The sequence below is a fragment of the Chanodichthys erythropterus genome, chromosome 12 (genome assembly GCF_024489055.1).
Source record: "Chanodichthys erythropterus isolate Z2021 chromosome 12, ASM2448905v1, whole genome shotgun sequence".
In the NCBI taxonomy this organism is placed as follows: Eukaryota; Metazoa; Chordata; class Actinopteri; order Cypriniformes; family Xenocyprididae; genus Chanodichthys; species Chanodichthys erythropterus.
Window position 1 is genome coordinate 30,197,399 of NC_090232.1, and position 18,699 is coordinate 30,216,097.

Sequence of the window (18,699 nt, forward strand, 5' to 3'; positions counted from 1 at the left end):
TCGAGTGCTTTTACTGTAATTTAGGCAAGCGCGCTCATAATAGAAGCGGCGCGGTTGAGAGCGTGGCACATGGTTGCATAGCAACGACAGACGCCACTGGAGCGAAAGCGCATTGGAAAGAAGAATGCGGTGCGGCCGCTTATGTGACGCGATATGTGAATGCCCTTTAGAACGGCGACTTTTTCTTTGCATATCAGTCAGGTAGCAACTAGAGAATAATAATAATTTAGCGGGCCGGATTATGTTTTATTTTTGAGATTAGTTGCGGGCCGAGTAGAGGGGGAGGACGGGCCGTAAATGGCCCACGGGCCGGCAGTTTGAGACCACTGCTTTAAAGTCACCATGAAATCAAAATTGATAATTCTTAATTTTTATGCAATATTGCAGTATTTTTTATAAATGATTTAATAGCTTCCCCTCCTAATATCTTCCCCTCCCCTCGTTTGTGCAGTGACATATCTTCTCTTCTCTTGTTTGATGACATGTTTAGTGGCAGGGGACAATCTGTCATTCACATGACATCACAGCAGTAGCAAACGACAACCATCCAACAATCCAGTCAATTCCCGATGGACAAAACCAAGTTTCTTGTTCGAGAAGCCTGATATGTCACAATAGAGAAGACTATTGCAACTTTTGTTTCAACATATTCTATTCAACATATTCTGTCTGTCTGTCTGTCTTGTCCTAAGAAGTCCTAAGAAGTCCTAAGAGGAAGGTTTTAGGAGAACTTTGATGAAAGGTTTTGATCCACTTCAAATGTTAACTACTATATATATAGATTAATAATAGATTGAATTATTAAAATTTATTATTAAAATTATTAGGATGGTAAGGAGTCTCTTCTGCTCACAAAGGCTTCATTTATTTTCTCAAAATACAATAAAAACAGTAATATTGTAAAATATTTTTACAGTTTAAAATAACTTTTCTATTTGAATATATTTTTAAATGTAATTTATTCCTGTGATCAAAGCTGAATTTTCAGCATCATTACTCCAGTCTTCAGTGTCACATGATCCTTCAGAAAACATTTTCATGTGCTGATTTGCTGCTCAAGAAACATTTCTCATTATTATCAATGTTGAAAACAGTTGTGTACAATTTTTTTTTCAGGATTATTTGATGAATAGAAAGTTCAAAAGTTTTTTTTTTTTTTTTTTTTTTTAAATAAATTAATATTTTTTATTAATACGTATGTGTCTTGGTAACTTTCTTTAAGAAATGCTTTTATTTCACAATTTTTCCTCTCTATTTCTAGACGCCCGTTACAGTCATGTGCTCATGGTGTTATCTGTATTGCTTGTTTGAAGTGTTCAGTCATTGAGCATGACGAGTTTAGCTAATTATAACCTGTTGAAGTGCTCAGTGGCCCTTTGCTTATCGATGCCTTCGACATCTGATTCACACGACATGTTGATTAGCTTTTATTCTTGCATGTGTCATTGTCTGCATATCTAGACTAGTGTTGTTTTGTCAGCTGATCCCGAATTAGCCTTTGGCCTGAGTGCTGAACTGCAGAAGTATGTACAGCAATGAGAGGCTTACAGGAAAAGGCAGTTTGTAAACAGATGTGAGCTTTTATTTACTGGGGATATTTGTTCAGTCTTGTTCTTTCCCATGCAGAGATTAGATAAGATGAAAATGGAAGTCTCACACTTTCATTTTCTCAGTCTGTTACACCCCCCGGTTTCCATATAACATAGTTTGTGTTGAGGTTTTCTGAACTCCTTCTATACTTTCACAGTGCCCTGCATGAGCCTTGAAGTTATTTGATTAAATTGAATGCAGTTGGCCCTGATTACAAGCCATATCGATTGGATTCGGTCTCTCTGAATAGATGCTATGAATTGGTCAGCACCATTAAATTTAGACCGTATACTTGCATATTTTACTTCAATGTATTACTTAATGAATATAATGCACAAAACCATATTTTCAAATATTTTATTTGATATATAATATTATTTCAGAATCAAAAGCAGCTAGACAGAGATTGGTTAGGTCTAATAATGTGATTTAAGATATTTTTAACTTGGCACAATGTTTTAAAACATAGCAAATATGCCCTTCTGACATAATTAACATTCAGAAAATAGTCCAGATAGAATGCAAGATCAATGTGCAGCCATGTTACTTTATAATTCACAAAACTAGCATAGTATTTTCTTGACACACATTGTTGAAGCTGATCAATTTGTTACAGGAGCGTTGAATTGATGGCTGTAGCGTGCTTTAAAAGCAGTGAGTTTGAAAACATGATTGTTGGAGCAGGTTTGCAATGTTGTTAGTTTGAATTCTTCCCTTTTAAAGGGGTCATGGCATGAGAAATCCAATTTGCCTTAATCTTTTGGCATATAAAAGGTATTTGTAACATTAAAACATCCTGCAAGTTTCAGAGCTTAAAGTCCCTGTAAAGTCATTTTAAAGTATGTGTTTTGAGCTTTTCACACCACAGAAAAATGTTATTAACCACCCAGCCAAATTTGAATGATTAAAAAAATCTGCAAGTAAATGAAATAAGTTATCAAAATCTCGAAAAAATAGGCAGCGCTCTTTGCTCTCAAACGCTAGGGGCGTGTCCACTGTCTGCGCTGAAACCGCACCCACTCGCGAGAGCTGCCATCTCTACTTACTTGTCTAATGAGTCAAACATACTGATGCATATAAACAAAAGAATCACGTTTGAGGGTTGCACATTTTAGTACAGTTACTGTGGACTACCTACTAATTATAACATACGCAAACTCGGTAACTTACACTCATTGGTGGGCACGTAGCCTACTGCCGGACTGTTGTCGAGTCGACAAATGCCGTGAGACGGGAGGAAATAAGAAGACCGAGCTGTATTGTATATTATAACAACCATGTTATATGCATTTGCGTGACGAAGGCATTATTAGCTAAATGTACAAAGGGCTGTATGGCTGTAATGACACTCGAGACCATAGGCTCGAGACACAGCGAGTGACCCGCTGTAGAGGCGGCGCCACGCTCGGTGCGTCATCGACAGTTATATAGTGTTAGGGGAGGGGCTATGCTCGGGGGACGATGTGCGTCATTAGACCCCCGTTTTAGCTCCGCACAAAAAATCCTGAGCAGAGACTTGGTGAAAAACTGTTTAACGCTCTAACTTCACAATTAAGTTAAAATTACATTTGTAACATTTATAAAGTGTTTAGAAAGAATTCTCAGAATTGACTTTACAGGGACTTTAATACATTTCTCTCTTCATTATGAACAAAGCATTTATTTTGCCCGTCTTTATTTACTGAATGAAATTAACAGCTAATGAAAAAAGCTTTAGAGGGGAAGTCGGAGATTTTTAGGAACAGACATTTTGTTCTTGAAGATGCCAAATCTTGTGATGCAGACTTCTTGGGTGAGCCCAGTTTAAGAATAGATTTGAGCATTTTCGCTTTTGGAAGGTGCTATTTTAAGGCTGCTCTTCCCCATAAACATACACTGACAACCAGAGATGGTACCTTTGGTTTGTTCAAAGAATGTTTAGGGCAGAACTGTGTCTGAAATGACAGGAAAAAAAAAAAAAAAAATACACTATGAGTGCCAGAGTTTGAATTTGTATGCAGGTAAGACCATCTAAATATCACTGCTATGCTGAATAATGATTTATCAGTTATGAATGGTAATATTTAATAATAAAAATAATAATTATTATTTCATTTATTATTATATGTAAATAATATTAATAAAATTAATTATTAAATATTAGATTATAAATATTTATTTAAGAAATGATAATAATGTGTTAATATTAGTAAATATAAATAATATTAAATATAAAATGTATAACTATTACTACTTAAATAATAACTAATAATGAATAATATTAAATAATAATTAATATATTAATAATATAATCTATAAAATATTTATAATGTTTAATATTTAATTATTTAATAATAATAATGTTGTAGTTATAATAGTAATGGTTATAATTATTTAAATGTTGCGTGAGCTGAAGGACATGTTAAATTGTAATAATAGCCTACACTTTTTCCCAGAGTCCCATGCTGCACAGGAATGCAAGTTTGTCAAGCCCCCCCTTACACATACACACACACACACACACACACACACACACACACACACACACACACACACACACACACACACACACACACACACCATGTCTGTCTGTCTTATTTTCTCTTCAGCTGCTCTTCTGCTCTTGCCGTGTCGTTCTGTTGCGTTCTGAGGTGCCTGACAGCAGCATGGCGACCATTTCCTGTGCTACCACTGCTGATGGTTCCCAGATGGCTGTAGAGAGCGCTTTCTCTCTCTTTCTCTTTTCTTTATTTGGAATAAAGCCTAGTTATGGGCTTGAGTACATTAAGAGGAGGTGTTGGAGAGAGAGCGAATGAGTAGGCTGCAGGACCTGCGCTGGAAAACAGAGCCGTGTGGGATTGAAGAATCAGTTTTGGCTATTGTAGTGACACTCCAGAATGACTGACATAATAATCCAAATTTACTCTAATAGACAACATGGGTGTGCTCCGAGCATTACATCAGCTGCATCAACAGTGCCACGGCAAAATGAATTATATTTTACTCAGTTTGAGTTAGCAGGTTTAAGTGCATCTGATAGTAGTGTGTACGGCAAAATACTGATGAGAACGTGTTTTCACCTGCTACATTTTTTTTTTTAATTGGCCGTAACTTCTGTAGAGAAATACATGAGACATTGGGCAAGGGTGAAACTTTCTAGTGTGCATTTGTTTGCGACTGCTATCAATTAGAGTATGCTTTTTTGCACTAAGTGCACTAAGCATTCATGTGTAAACTGCAGCATACTTTGGGCTTTGTCAGCTAGTTCTTATAAGGAAAGACTTGCAGGTTTATGTTTTGAATCAGTCTGATGAATCCTTCACTGAAAGAACTTGTGGTTACTGAATTACATCTGACTCACTTCTGAACTGCAGGGTTTTACTTTTGAAGCGAATCAAGAATCGTTTAGTGTAATTAAGGTTTGCAAAACTTGAATAAGTATCATTACTGTCTGGTTGATCATACAATGTGTATTTAAAGGGAAATGGTATTTTAATGAAAACTATGTATTATATATTAAAAATATTAAAATGTTAATTAAATAGTATTTGTGCATTTTAGTATTAGTTTTGGTAACACATCAATTTTTAACATTAGTTAATGCATTAGGTATCTTGAGCTAATGAACAATACAACGCAATGTCTAAATACATCATAATGCTTTAAAATAAGTTGATTTATTTTTATTGGGCATGAATTAACAATGATCAGTAGTCTTTTTATAAAGTAACAAATTGAATAGTGAACTGTTAAAGGGTTAGTTTACTGAAAAATGAACAATGTCATCATTTACTCACTCTTTTGTTCTTCTTCGAGACAGATGAAGATATTTTTAATTAAGCCTGAGAGATTTTTGTCCCTTCATCGAAAGTCCAATCACCCAAAACATTGGTGAAGTTCTTGAAACATGTCATAGAGACATTGTAAAAGAAATCTATACAAATCATTTAATCCAAGTCTTCTGAAGAGACTCAAACAGATTTAATTTAGGCTTTTAGTCACATATAAAAATGAACACACATAGAGCACATCAATTATGGTAAACAGACACTCAATTGTACTTTCTTGATGCACCAAAACAAAAACCTCATTGCTTGGTGAGTAAAATGATAACAGAGTTCCTACTTGTGATGTAGCTCTTTAACAAATTGAAACGTATTGTAAACTGTTATTGTAAACTGTAAAATGGTTGGACCATCTGGAGGTGGATGAAGGGTCCTGGTTTTTGATTTGGCTCTGGATCTAATGGACTAAATGCTTCCCAGGTTCTCCCCGTCCCTACTCAGGATCACAGTGGGCTACTAGTGTGTAGGAGGGGTCAGGCTGGAGACAAGCTGTGAAATGCCGCCGCCGCCCCGTGTAATTTCTCAGGTTACCGTGAGTCTGCTGGGGCCTGGCTCACATTGGACTGCCCTTCCCCCTCACTGCACGTGTGTGTGTGTGTGTGTGTGTGTGTGTGTGTGTGTGTGTGTGTGTGGAGGAAGAGCTCTCAGCGACAGTGCCCTATTAGAGTGCTCTTTCTCCTGATTGCATTAGAAGGGCTGCTCAATGTGGCTTGATATCTTCAGCCTGGCATCATGCCAAAAGAGATACAGCTATACAGTGTATAGCTGCAAGAAGCCAAAAGACCTCCAGTATTGACCATGCAAGTGCATAGGCTTGTTTCTGATGTGAATGCTGTCCACTCGCGGTGCTGATTTGGGATGTGTTCTTTCCAGTCTTCATTTGACTTCTGACTGACTTGTTTGTTCCATAACCTTCGTCGTCCTTTTTTCCCCAAGAACTTTGGATTAAGTTTCACGCCACTAAATCTGCTCTGCTCTCAAGGTCAGTACGGGTTCCTTTAATTTCCTCATTGCACGTTTTGTTGATCTTATGGGTCTTGGAGAAAGACACCTGGCTTATACTGCAAATGAGTGGCTCCAGAGTTTCTGCTGCAGTTTCTATGTGAGCAGGTGCTGGTAGCCCGCAGGTGTTTTAACTGTAAATGCTGAGAGTGCATGCTTGACTTTGGAACCTGAACCCTTCATGAGGTTATTATTCTCTGCTTGATGAAGAGCGTTTACTTTGTCTGAAAGCTTGGAAATTTTACAGATGTTAATTTTCACAGCTTTATTTTACGATTGTGAGCAATTTGTAGGTTGATTTCCCTAAAATATGTAGACACTGTGACTCTGCGATACTATCAAAACATTGCTCTTTGCTTGTGAGCCTAAAACTGCAAAAGTGGCTCAACCAATGAGTTTGGGGCAGGACTGTCTGTTTCACCAACCAATGAAAATTACACATTTCAGCTTTAATTCTGAGTTTTGAGTCCTTTAGAAATATATATGTTAAAGTTGCCATGAAATGAAAGCATTTTCCAATGTCATTATTGTGAATGATTCATCCATGCATGTTTTGTTTGTTTGATCCTGTAATTTAATTAAAATGAAATCTCGATCGATCTTCTGGTAAAACGACTTCTCTCTGGTGGCATATGCTGGACTTCTCCAATCATTTTAGTCTGCTTAAAACCCAACTTGCTCTTAGAAATGACTGGAAGCTCACATTCAGATCTGCCTTCATCCAATCAACAACCGCCCAGCTTTTTTTTCTTTTTGAAAATTTGTTTCATTTGGATGTACATCACAATATGAAATAAAATATCTGTCGTTACTTCCATTATATTGCAACATGAAAATAAAAAAATAAATTACAGAATTCTTTTTGTGTTTGATTTTCAGGGTTTATAAGGTTATGGAAAACTTGAAAATTTTAAAATTGTTGTTTTCAGGGCTAGAAAATTTGAGGAAATCGATAATATTTGGAAGTCATGAAAATGATTAATAATTAATACATTTATAAATAAATTTAGTCATCACTACAAAAAGTTTGTCTGTGAGTGCAGTTGCAGTTGCTGTTTTTTTTTTTTAATGCAAAACAGGAATTGATAATTGTGGAAAAATCATAGAAATGCATTGTTCAAAAGGTGTGAAAACTGGATTTTGTGGTATGCATATCACAGCCCTTTCCAGCTGTCATATTTGCCTTTGGTGTTCTAGATGTAGCTACTCAAGCTGAAAAATTCAGAAAGTCCTATGAGAATCATGAGGATTTTCTACCTGACACCAGAGTTGTGGAGGTCACGGTCTGTTTTGGGCCCCTTTGACAGAGTGTTTGGTACTAAAAATGAGGGAATTGTTTGGGCAGGCTGTCGGACAGACCTAAGCAGTGCTCCAGTCATGTGAACAGAGGCTGCCCAGGCCAGAAGAATGTGTTGAATGTGAATGACGCAGCTTTGACGAAGACATGTGACTTTGAGAGCGATAGATAGAAAGGAAAGAGGAGCGGGGAGGAGGGCAGTTGACTCATGCAGGCAAAGTGCCACCCCGCTGACCTTTTTATGCTAGCGTAACTATCGCCCCCTTGGATCAAAGAGCAGGGATGGAGGCAACTGAAGAAGAGAGGGGCAGTGAGTGAGCCTGCCCTGTTTGCGTATAAATCTGAGTTTGTTGATGTCATTCCCCTTTGTTTCTCTTCATCTTGGTCAGATGACTAGCCCATGCCTTACCACTTGGTGTTCCACAGCTACTGCTTAGACGTAATCTATAACCTTTGAAATGCCTTTTGGATGGCCTTGTAAAGGGTACACACTCTCATAAAGACGCTTGCAAACTTTTGGGCCTTTGTTTTTTAAATGCCAGCATTGTTATTCGCATTAGTGTTTAAGTATTGCAAGTAGTCGGGCATGATGGTGCTTATTTCAAGCTGATTTGTTGGCCAGTATAATGATATTATCGACTAAAAACAGTGCTTGCTTGGCCACTGGACAATCAATTGTATTGTATCATCTATTAACACGCATATATGAACAGCGTATGGTAAAAATGATCATGCAGAGTGAATCTTCTCAAATGGTTGAAGAAAGGCTGGATTAATTGTGCCTTTTTATACTGAATAATTAAATACAGTCAGCGGAGAGAGGCTTCAGAACCAAAGAAAACATTGCTTGTATTGACAAATATATCATTACATTTTTAATTATTTTATTTATTATTGATAGTTGTTTCATTGCAATGTACATGTATATGTTTTTTTATATCATGAGATATTGTTAATTTCATTATTTTTGGCATTTTTTGCCAGGTAGGACAGTGATGTGGGAGAGAGAGAACAAACAGAATTTTAACTCAACTGGACAAATTGACTTTGGCATAATGTACTTTATGTAATATATATATATCCTACATCTGCTCTGTAATCTACTCCAACATACTTTTTAATATAATAACATTTTTGCTATGGTATATGTACAAAAATGTTAGTTTGATATGATTTTGTCAGAGAATTATATCCACTAGCTGAAGTGTCTATCTAACAGAAACCTGAGTGAACTTTACATTGGGTTAATAATAGCTATTGATCAGTGACCTGGTTTCCACTTTGACAAGCACAATATAGTGCACCAGTGACAGTTTAGTTGTCCTTCAGAAGTTTCTTTCCTTATCAGAACACCTCACACTTAAATGCTTCATTGCAATTGAGGGTGAACCATGGTAGCAAAGTCAAGCACATTCTTTGTATTCAACTAACTACTCTTATTTGTGGCCAGCTCATTTCATTGACACATGGGATAGGCAGCTGTGACACACCAGCCTGTGGTGACCTGCACGGTCTCTATCTATAGAATCAGCTTAGGCTGTAGTTTCCATTGTATCTATTTTATTAACGATGCATATACTGATGATACATGTTGCAAGGTCAGCACAAGTCTTTTTTTATTTAAATGGATGAAATATGTCAACAAACCCATTAAGCCGCACCAGTGTGAATATTCACTGTACTTCGGAGTTACAGATACTAAGTCTTGGAAGTCTTTTGCTTTTTACTATTGGTGATTCACCAGTTGTCAATGATGATGGTCGTTTTACCTTTCTTGATTAAAATCCGCCATCAAAATGACAAGTTTAATTATTCCAGCTGCTGTAAAAAGAGGTTACAAATGACCGCCACCTGCAGCATCTGGGACTTCTTCTTTATGTTTACAGATGTGACATAATGACACAATTACAATCTTACCGTTGTGAATCGGGCTAAGGTAAGGAGATAGTTTTGAACACTGGCTGGTTATGTACTTGCTCAATAATTGATTTTGGATCATTTTTAACCAAAAAAGTTACAGACTGCAGCTTTAATATTCCACTGGCTATTCCACATCTTGCCCTGTGACTATAAGTTTATATAATGTATAATATCGGGGGTTTTCCTGGTAGCCGACAAACACTGTCATCCACACACAGTACAAAGTACCCTACCCATGTGAACTGAGAGCCCAGTACTGACAATAAATCCAAAATAAATGCAAAGAAACAGTTTGTCATATTAACTTATCATATTTAGTCTTGACATGTAAAATAGTCACTGTCAGGACAGATCACAAAACAAAGTGCTTAGAAAATAAAAATATTTATATTTATAAATTTACATAAATCTGTATATTTCTATGTAAATTATATGTAAAAAGTCACTGAGTGACTGATTTGGAAAGTTAGTAATAAAACAAAACAAGGTGGCAGGTCTATTATTTTGCATAAAGAATTAATGCAAAAATAATTTGACATGCAGTATCAGTGTTTTGTTCCATCCATTGCTTTGGTTATTACTGTCAGTTGGGTTTAATCGCACATTTAATATTGTTGTCAATCCAGACACTTTGCAATGTGTAGTTAGCAGCATCAAAAAAAAAAAAAAAAATGAATACAGAAAGTGAGCAAAGATCGCTGCCATTATAATCACTGAATCTGTCAGTTACTTCAACTCAACACGAGATACACAAAGCTGCACTCTTTTGCGAAAATCCATGAAGCGGTCTATGCTGTGCAATGTGTTTTATATTTTGTTGGTTATAATGAAAGGATTCACGAGCACAAGTTTGAACACATATGATTGGCCATTGTTCATGCACGCAATAGATGTGTCTGTGATTGGATCAAAGCTCAATGCTGCGAAAATATGTTGTAAAAAGAAACCTTTGATGCTCTTCATAAAGTGCTTACACAAACATGCACAGGAGCATTTTAAAGCAGCAGGCTATTAGCGGGTACCGCTACTGCAGAATAGCAGGTATTGTTACAAAAACAAAATAACGACTTTTTAGCAATATCTAGTGATGGCCGATTTCAAAACACTGCCTCGAATCTTTTGTTTCGAATCAGTGATTTGGAGCGCCAAAGTCACATGATTTCAGCAGTTTGGCAGTTTGACACTCGTTCCGAACCACCAAGTCGAAACAAAAGATTACAAGCTTCATGAAGCAGTGTTTTGGCCATCACATATATTGTTGAAAAGTCGTTATTTAGTTTTTTTGGCCCACAAATAGTATTCTCGTCGCTTTATAATATTAAGGTTGCATCACTGTACTCACATGAACTGTTTTAAATAAGTTTTTAATACCTTTCTGGGCACTGAAAGTGTAAATTAACTTGCTGGCAAGGCAATAGAGGCCTCACTGAGCCATCGGATTTTATCAAAAATATCTTAATTTGTATTCCGGAGATGAACGAAGATCTTACGGGCGTAGAATGACATGAGGGTGAGTAATTAATGACAAAATTTTCATTTTTAGGTGAACTAACCCTTTAGTGACTTGCAGGCATGTTTTCTCCCAGTTTGCTCCTGAACTCGATGTTCTCCTGTAGGGGGTCACTGCCTCTAATGGGCTGAAATCTTGTGTCGTACACACACCTCTCGCCCCTCACCACCTGCTTGGACTTTAACAAGACTGTAATTTATGTGTGTGCACAGCCACAAAAAGTGTTCAGGAGAGTTTTTTTTAATGTCTAGCTATTTATATGATTTCAGAATGATAGCATTTATTTAAATTATTTTATGTCTGATGAATGATCATTTTAATTATGATTAGGGTTGTTTATAAAACAACCTAATTTAGGGCATTTTGGCTTTTGTTTTGTCCTATTTTGACCCAGTGCTGGGTTTTCGACCCAGCTGGGTTGGTTTAAATGTTTTTAGCTGTTTTTTTATTTTTTTTCTTTAATTAAATGATCAATTATTTAACGTATTGTTTAAAAGTTACTATATAAAATGAACATATATCTCCCAGAATATATAGGAAAAATAACATGCACATGTGTATGTGAGTGAGAAAGCACAGAAAAGCTTTCAGTAAAGGGAATCTCAGTATGTTCAAAAGTCATTCAGATCCAGTTCTGTTGTACAGATGTGGATGAGATTTTAATAGAAAAAGCTGGTCACAAGTCATCTGTCTCATGACACACACCTCTCACAGTCCTTTGGGACACTAATGCTCAAAGTTAAAGTGACTTGCAGCATGTCATGCATTGTATTTACCATGTAAGTAGTCTTCCTTTGCTGCAGAGTTATATGGTGGTCATAAATATCTGAATGGCAAACATCAGAGCTGGTGTTTTTTGGGACTTATCTAATCAGTGCCAAAGAAATGTGTGAAGGATGCTCTGGGACGAGGCCTCTTTTTTCCTTATCTCCACTATGCCATGGCTCCATTTCCTGTACCTCTCTCTTCTTTAGGTATATAGGAACAATTAGATTTGCCCCAAATAATGCCGGTGCACTAAATGTGATTTCCTGTGGTTAGCATTGGGCTGAGATTGGATTATGTCGGGTGACTGGGATGACATTATATGTTATCACAAGAGGCTACTGGAAAGAAGTGAGAAAGACTGCAAGTGTGTACACACACACACACACACACACACACACACACACACACACACACACACACACACACACACACACACACACACACACACACACACACACACACACACATACACTCACACTCACACTCACACTCACACACTCAAGTTGTATGAATTCTGCTTAAAGGTAGAAAAAAATGTTTGATTTGAAGAAAAAAATACTATGAATTTTTTTTGCTTTTGATTTTTTTTAAAATTTGATTTGATTTATATTAATATATTTTCCTGTAAATCCATGTAATTTTCAGCAGCCAGTCTTTTGGACATAGTATATTATTTACTATTAATTTATTATATTTATCATATTTTATTATATTTTTTTCTCAAACAGCTAGTTCTTAAAGTATTATTTCGCTAATAGAATTGTTCATGTCATATTAAATATTACACACAATTACAACTTTAAGGTTAGTTCACCCAAAAATGAAAATTCTGTCATTTCTCTCACCCTCATGTCGTTCCACATCCGTAAGACCTTCGTTCATCTTCAGAACACAAATGAAGATATTTTTGATGAAATCTGAAAGGTATACGACTCGTCCATAGACAGCAATATAATCACCACTTTCAAGCTCCAAAAAAATACTAAAGACATCATTAAAACAGTCAACTGTCACTGCAGTGGTTCAACCTTAATTTTATGAAGCGACAAGAATACTTTTTGTGTGCAAAACAAAACAAAAATAACGACTTTATTCCACCCAATCTCTTTTCTTCCCTGTCATTATCCTTGCGCAGTTGACGCAGTAAGCACAGTGAAGGCTTCACTGTCCAAATGTTATGTCCAAATGCCGGCTCAGTATTGGCCAAAGCTGCACACGTGAGCAGCACAATGCATGTGTATGCTGACGCAGGAGCCGGCCAATAATGAGTCTGCATTCTGATGTAGAACCTGGAGGCGCTGAACGTCAACAACATATGAGAATGACGCAGAAGAGAAGATATTATTGAATAAATTCGTTATTTTTGTTTGTGTTCTGAAGATGAATAAAGGTCTTATGGGTTTGGAATGGCATGAGGGTGAGTAATTAATGACAGAATTTTCATTTTTGGGTGAACTAACCCTTTAAAAGAGGAATAGTGATTTTTATGAACTTAACATTCTTTCTAATAGGTATGTTGTCTTGAGTTTTTTTGTAATCCTGGTGGAGATACAAAGCACTGAATCTCAACAGGTATCACTGGGCTGGCTGCAACCTTTCTTCTTCACTGTGTAGAAAAGAGTGTTGTTGTCCTCTAAGGGAAGGTGGAGTGTAGGAAAAAGAAGAGAGGGAGAAAGGGGGGAGAAGGAGGCCTCTCGTTATTTTCAGTCTATTGTGTCTACTTCCTGTAGGTCAGGGGTTATTGGAGTAGGGAGTTGCAGACTAGCTGTGGAGCAAAAGTGAGACAGAACTTCCATATACTCAGAACATCAACACCGCAAAGGCAAGATCAGCTTGCCAAACGTTTGGGAGTACCAACAAACAACCTCAACAGGTAAATACAAGACAAGCTGTTTGAATGATGCCGCTTTATGCTTCCGATTCTTTTGAGTTCTGCATGCCACGTGTTCCCGGGCTGCCAGTCCGGTATCCTGTTTTGGAAGAGCCATAGTATTTATTTTGAATTTTTCCTCCAGTGTTGCTCGAAAAGGACTCTCTCTTGTTCTGCAGTCCATTTATGAGCGTTTGTGGTTTCGTGTGTGCATTAGTGCGCTCATCGATGTGTTTACTGGCTTTGCAGTCTCGTGACCAGAAGTGGAAGAGATCGGAAGAGGTTGGAATTGTTTTTGAAATGTCTCTTATGTAACTCGTGGGCTTCCTGAGAGCAGCCATATTAGAGCCCGGTTAATGGAGAGAGGGAACCTCTTCTACCATTAGCCAATATGGCCATGGCCAAATCACATTAATGCTGGACTGCAGCTCTGCAGGGAAAGATGCAAATCAAAAACACTGTGTCGCTCTTTTCCAGTCATGCATCAACTCTTGTGTTTTGCTGTTCACTGTTTCTTTAAGTCTTGATCAATTTGATGACAGAGGTAAGAATATCAGGTTTGGTGACTACGTTGTTTTGACTAGCCTAGTTAAGATGTGGACACAAAAGTGTCCAGCTAAATAGTTAATGGTGTGATTGTGTTTTTCTACTTAATTCTTAGTAGGGCTACTGAATGTAAACAACTCAACTTTGAATGTTGTGCAAAGTATTCTGAAATATTCACTAGTAGTAGTTGTAGTAGCATAAATAATAATATAATTATAATTAATTTTTAAATATTTAAAACAAGAAAATTAAATACTCATTTATTATTATTATATGATATGATTTATTATTTGAAACAGATACTGAAACAAAAACATACAATAATGCTAATAATGCTAATAATAAGAATAATAAAAACAACAAATAGAAATTTCTAGTTTTTGGATTAAATTCTTTGCCGTTTCATGCAATACTAAGTTTAGTAGCTGATACTAATATATTAAAAAACATAATGGAGATATAATTAATTTTTTATTACGTTTTATTATATAAATTGTATTTAAATTGTCTTTTTTTTTTTTTTTTTTTTTTTTCTTTTTGTCCAAGATGGACAAAATTTGTCACCAAAAAAGTAATTTGGTTTTACTGAATGACACATTTGGTTTTATATATATATATATATATATATATATATATATATATATATATATATATATATATATATATATATATATATATATATATATATATATATATATATATATATATAATATATATAATATATATAATATATATAATATATATATATATATATATATATATATATATATATATATATATAATATATATAATATATATATATATAATATATATAATATATATATATATATATATATATATATATATATAATATATATATATATATATATATATATATATATATATATATATATATATATATATATATGTATATGTATATATATATATATATATATATATATATATATATATATATATATATATATATATATATATATATATATATATATATATATATATATATATATATATATATATATATATATATATATATATATATATATATATATATATATATATATATATATATATTATATATATATATATATATATATATATATATATATATATATATATATATATATATATATATATATATATATATATATATATATATATATATATATATATATATATATATATATATATATATATATATATATATATATATATATATATATATATATATATACATTTTAAGATATTTTGATCACAAATGAAATAACTGTATTGACCTTTGGACGGTTAAACCGAATGAACTTCATGACACTTCAAAATCTTTAAAATACCTTTATATGTAGCAAAATATAATTAAAACCTTTTGGATTCAATAAAAGAGATCTAGTTGTACTATCTGACATACTTTGGATGTCATATCTTTGTTTTTTATTATTATTAAAGCCTTTTGGACAAAAAAAAAATGACCTGTCGCGTCAATGACCCACTTGCAGTGCTGATATTTGGGAAAGTGTGGTTGTGTGATGTTGCTTAACTATATATAAATATAATTTTTACCGCGGTATGTTTCTGTGAGTTTTGTTGTGTATTGTTGCCCTCATTTGTTTTGATTTCTCCACAAGAGTCTCTCTCAAACACAGACAGTCAACAGTCAACAAATTATATATTATCAATCAATATCAACAGGTTTTGGTGACCAAAGTTTCTGCGCTTCCCTAGTTATTTTTATTTATTTATTTATCAATCTATCCATCAGGCTACTTGTCCGATCGTGAAATTCTCTTTCACTTGCCCGCCCCTTCAAAAAATCCATCTGTTGAGCTATGTATTGTATATAATATAATGTATATAATAATGCACAATGTGATGTCATAAATCAGGTCACAGAGAAATGTCTTGTTGCTAGTTCTGACATAAACCTGTTATTGCACAATTAATAGATTGTGATTTAAACAGCAGCGTGTTCCATTTGCAACTGCATGTTAACCATTATTGTTTTTGCAACTTATGTGTAACAAGCTAAGGATACCCTAATGCATTTGGAGACTTTAAGGAAGCCCTCCTTCCCCCACCAATAAAACCAGTCTAAACTTAGTCGTGACCAACCATGTAGCGAACGAGTGACAATGGAGGAAAAACAGGATGTCTTTTTCTCAAAGTGTATGTTGGGAACAGATGACCAGGAAGATGAAAATTGCCAGCGAAGTGGAAACTTCCACTTTGTATCTGTGTGTTTTTGCCCAGTTGAGACCGGTTGCTCATCTGTTGTCCCACAGCCAAGCATGATGGTAAACTGTAAATGATTAAGTCCCTCTTTCCTTCTGCTTACGTTTTTGCCCTGTTTCACACTCTGTTTCGCTCCTTGGTTAATGTTTGAATCCCATCTAAGTGTAGCTTTTAGAAGTCCAGCCGCTGCATCTGTACTGGCTCTCAGCTCACATTTCTTCTGTTGAAAGAGAGATAAAGAAACTAAACCAACTGTAGAGAGGAAATGAAACCAGGCCATTCCCCTGGGATTGCTGTTAAGGGCTATCGATCTCTCTCCCCCTCCCTTTCTCTCTCTGCCCAAATGATTGATATGGAATGACCTCGACTTGAAAACATGCTGCCGTTCATGTCCTGCCTATCTGCCACATTGGCGGTCATTTGGAAGGGGAGCAGTTTGGAATAAGAGACAGAGGCTAGACTCAGCTATTTAGTGCAATATTCAAGGACGGCCACAGCCGGGATGGTTTTTAAGCACTATGGATGGCGGGTCTCCTAGTTAAACTGAACTAGCTTGCATTGAAGGTGATGTTGATGATGGACACAGCTGGAAGTAGGACCATGTGCACTTTTGTGTGGAGTGAGAGTTGCGAGACTCGCTAGCTCCCTCCGTGTTTTTTATCTTGCACACTTCTTTTACTGGATCAAGTTTCACAACATCGGATTTTTCCAGAGAATACACCACAATTGAAGGCTCAAGGTGAGAGAATTGTTATTGCGTAGTTTATTACTGAGTCATGTTTCGCCATAGTTTTTGATGTGTGTCATTTTCAGCAAGCATATGTACCGGTAAAGAAAAAAACAAAACTTCTGTTCTCTAAAAATCATGAGTGCTTGTGTCAACTGTAGTCTGTGTTTTGTACATTAGGGTTTTATTTTTATTTTGACTTGCAACTGCTGTTATTTTCTAACCTAGTACAGGTTATTTATTCAGCTGGTCCTGCTGCATAGCATATTCCCTACATTACATTATCTTCTGCTGCTAAAGGCTGTTGTTCCTCATAGGCTGCATTTACAGTCAGTGTTTGTGATTGTCAATGGTATTGACTATTAAATCGTTCCCTTCGTAGAACAGCTTTCAGTACACTGCCTGAATAAACAAGCAGCCAACGTGAATCCCCTTTTAAATTCTCGCAGTGTGTAACCACAGTGATAGTGACAGAAGTAAATATCAAATATAGTGACTTCCATAAAGGCCCATTCCAACATGTTTTTTATTTTTATTTTTATTTTTTTTTTTGTCAAATACTAACTCTGCCACCCAGTCTTTTGCCACTCAGTGGGTGTAACCGCAGTGACTTCCCTCTTTCTGTGACGTCATGTGCCCTCTAAAGTAGGGATGGGCAAACTCAGTCCTGCAGAGTTCAGCTCCAACCTATTGAAACACTTTCGTATTTTTGTTTTCATCTAAAATGTGCTGTGACTTATATTCCAAAGTGACATATATAATGAATTTAACATAAAAAATAAACAAAAAGTAGATACTTAAACGTTTTATATTTTTCATGTCTGTGCAAGTATTCGCTTAGTAAGAAGTTCACAGAGACAGAGATGCCAGAAGACGCATTCTGTTTGTTTTCTTTATTTTCCGAAATCAAACGATTTCTTGTTATTTTGAATGTGCACAAAAATAATCCTTTACAGTTTTGAATGTCTTAGTCTTATCCGTATGACCATAAATGTTGTGCCAGCGTGTCATGTGCACAAACAACATATCAGTTCTACAATTTCTAACTGTTCAGATCAAAGACCGGTGCAGTCACCCAAACAGAGAAAAAGTTTTGTGGCTCAATTTAAATGGTCTGTTGTACAATCTGTAGGCTGTTACGGTCAGTTTGACTACCGTTCTACCATCACACTGTAATTCTGTACAGTGTTAACACCGCAATTTGATGTCAAATGAGGGGAATAAAATATTTATCGTATCGAAATTTGAAATTTGTGTCCATACCCAGCCCTAGTATTTTGTATTATTGACTACTCATTAATTAAATCTTTGGCATCTTATGTTCTGTGTAAGTTTTTGTCAGCATTCATTAAAAAACAGAACCCCCCCAATCAATATTATCTCTAAAATGTAAGTCACTTTTCAAGGTGCCCTAGAATTAAA

The 18,699-nt window shown here is 35.4% G+C and overlaps 1 protein-coding gene across 12 annotated transcripts in view; it reads left to right on the plus strand.

The window, feature by feature from the left end:
- gab1 (GRB2-associated binding protein 1) overlaps window positions 1-18,699 on the plus strand; it is an 85,624-nt gene that overhangs the window by 13,337 nt on the left and 53,588 nt on the right. Inside the window, exon 1 of one of the 12 annotated variants that reach the window (XM_067405246.1) lies at window positions 6,078-6,396. The exons of 10 other annotated variants lie outside the window; for them this stretch is intronic. The gene's annotated coding sequence lies outside the window, so the exon portion shown is untranslated. Of the gene's footprint in view, window positions 1-6,077; window positions 6,397-16,584; window positions 17,290-18,699 lie in introns of those variants that run through there. One more of the 12 variants, XM_067405247.1, reaches the window with a different exon arrangement.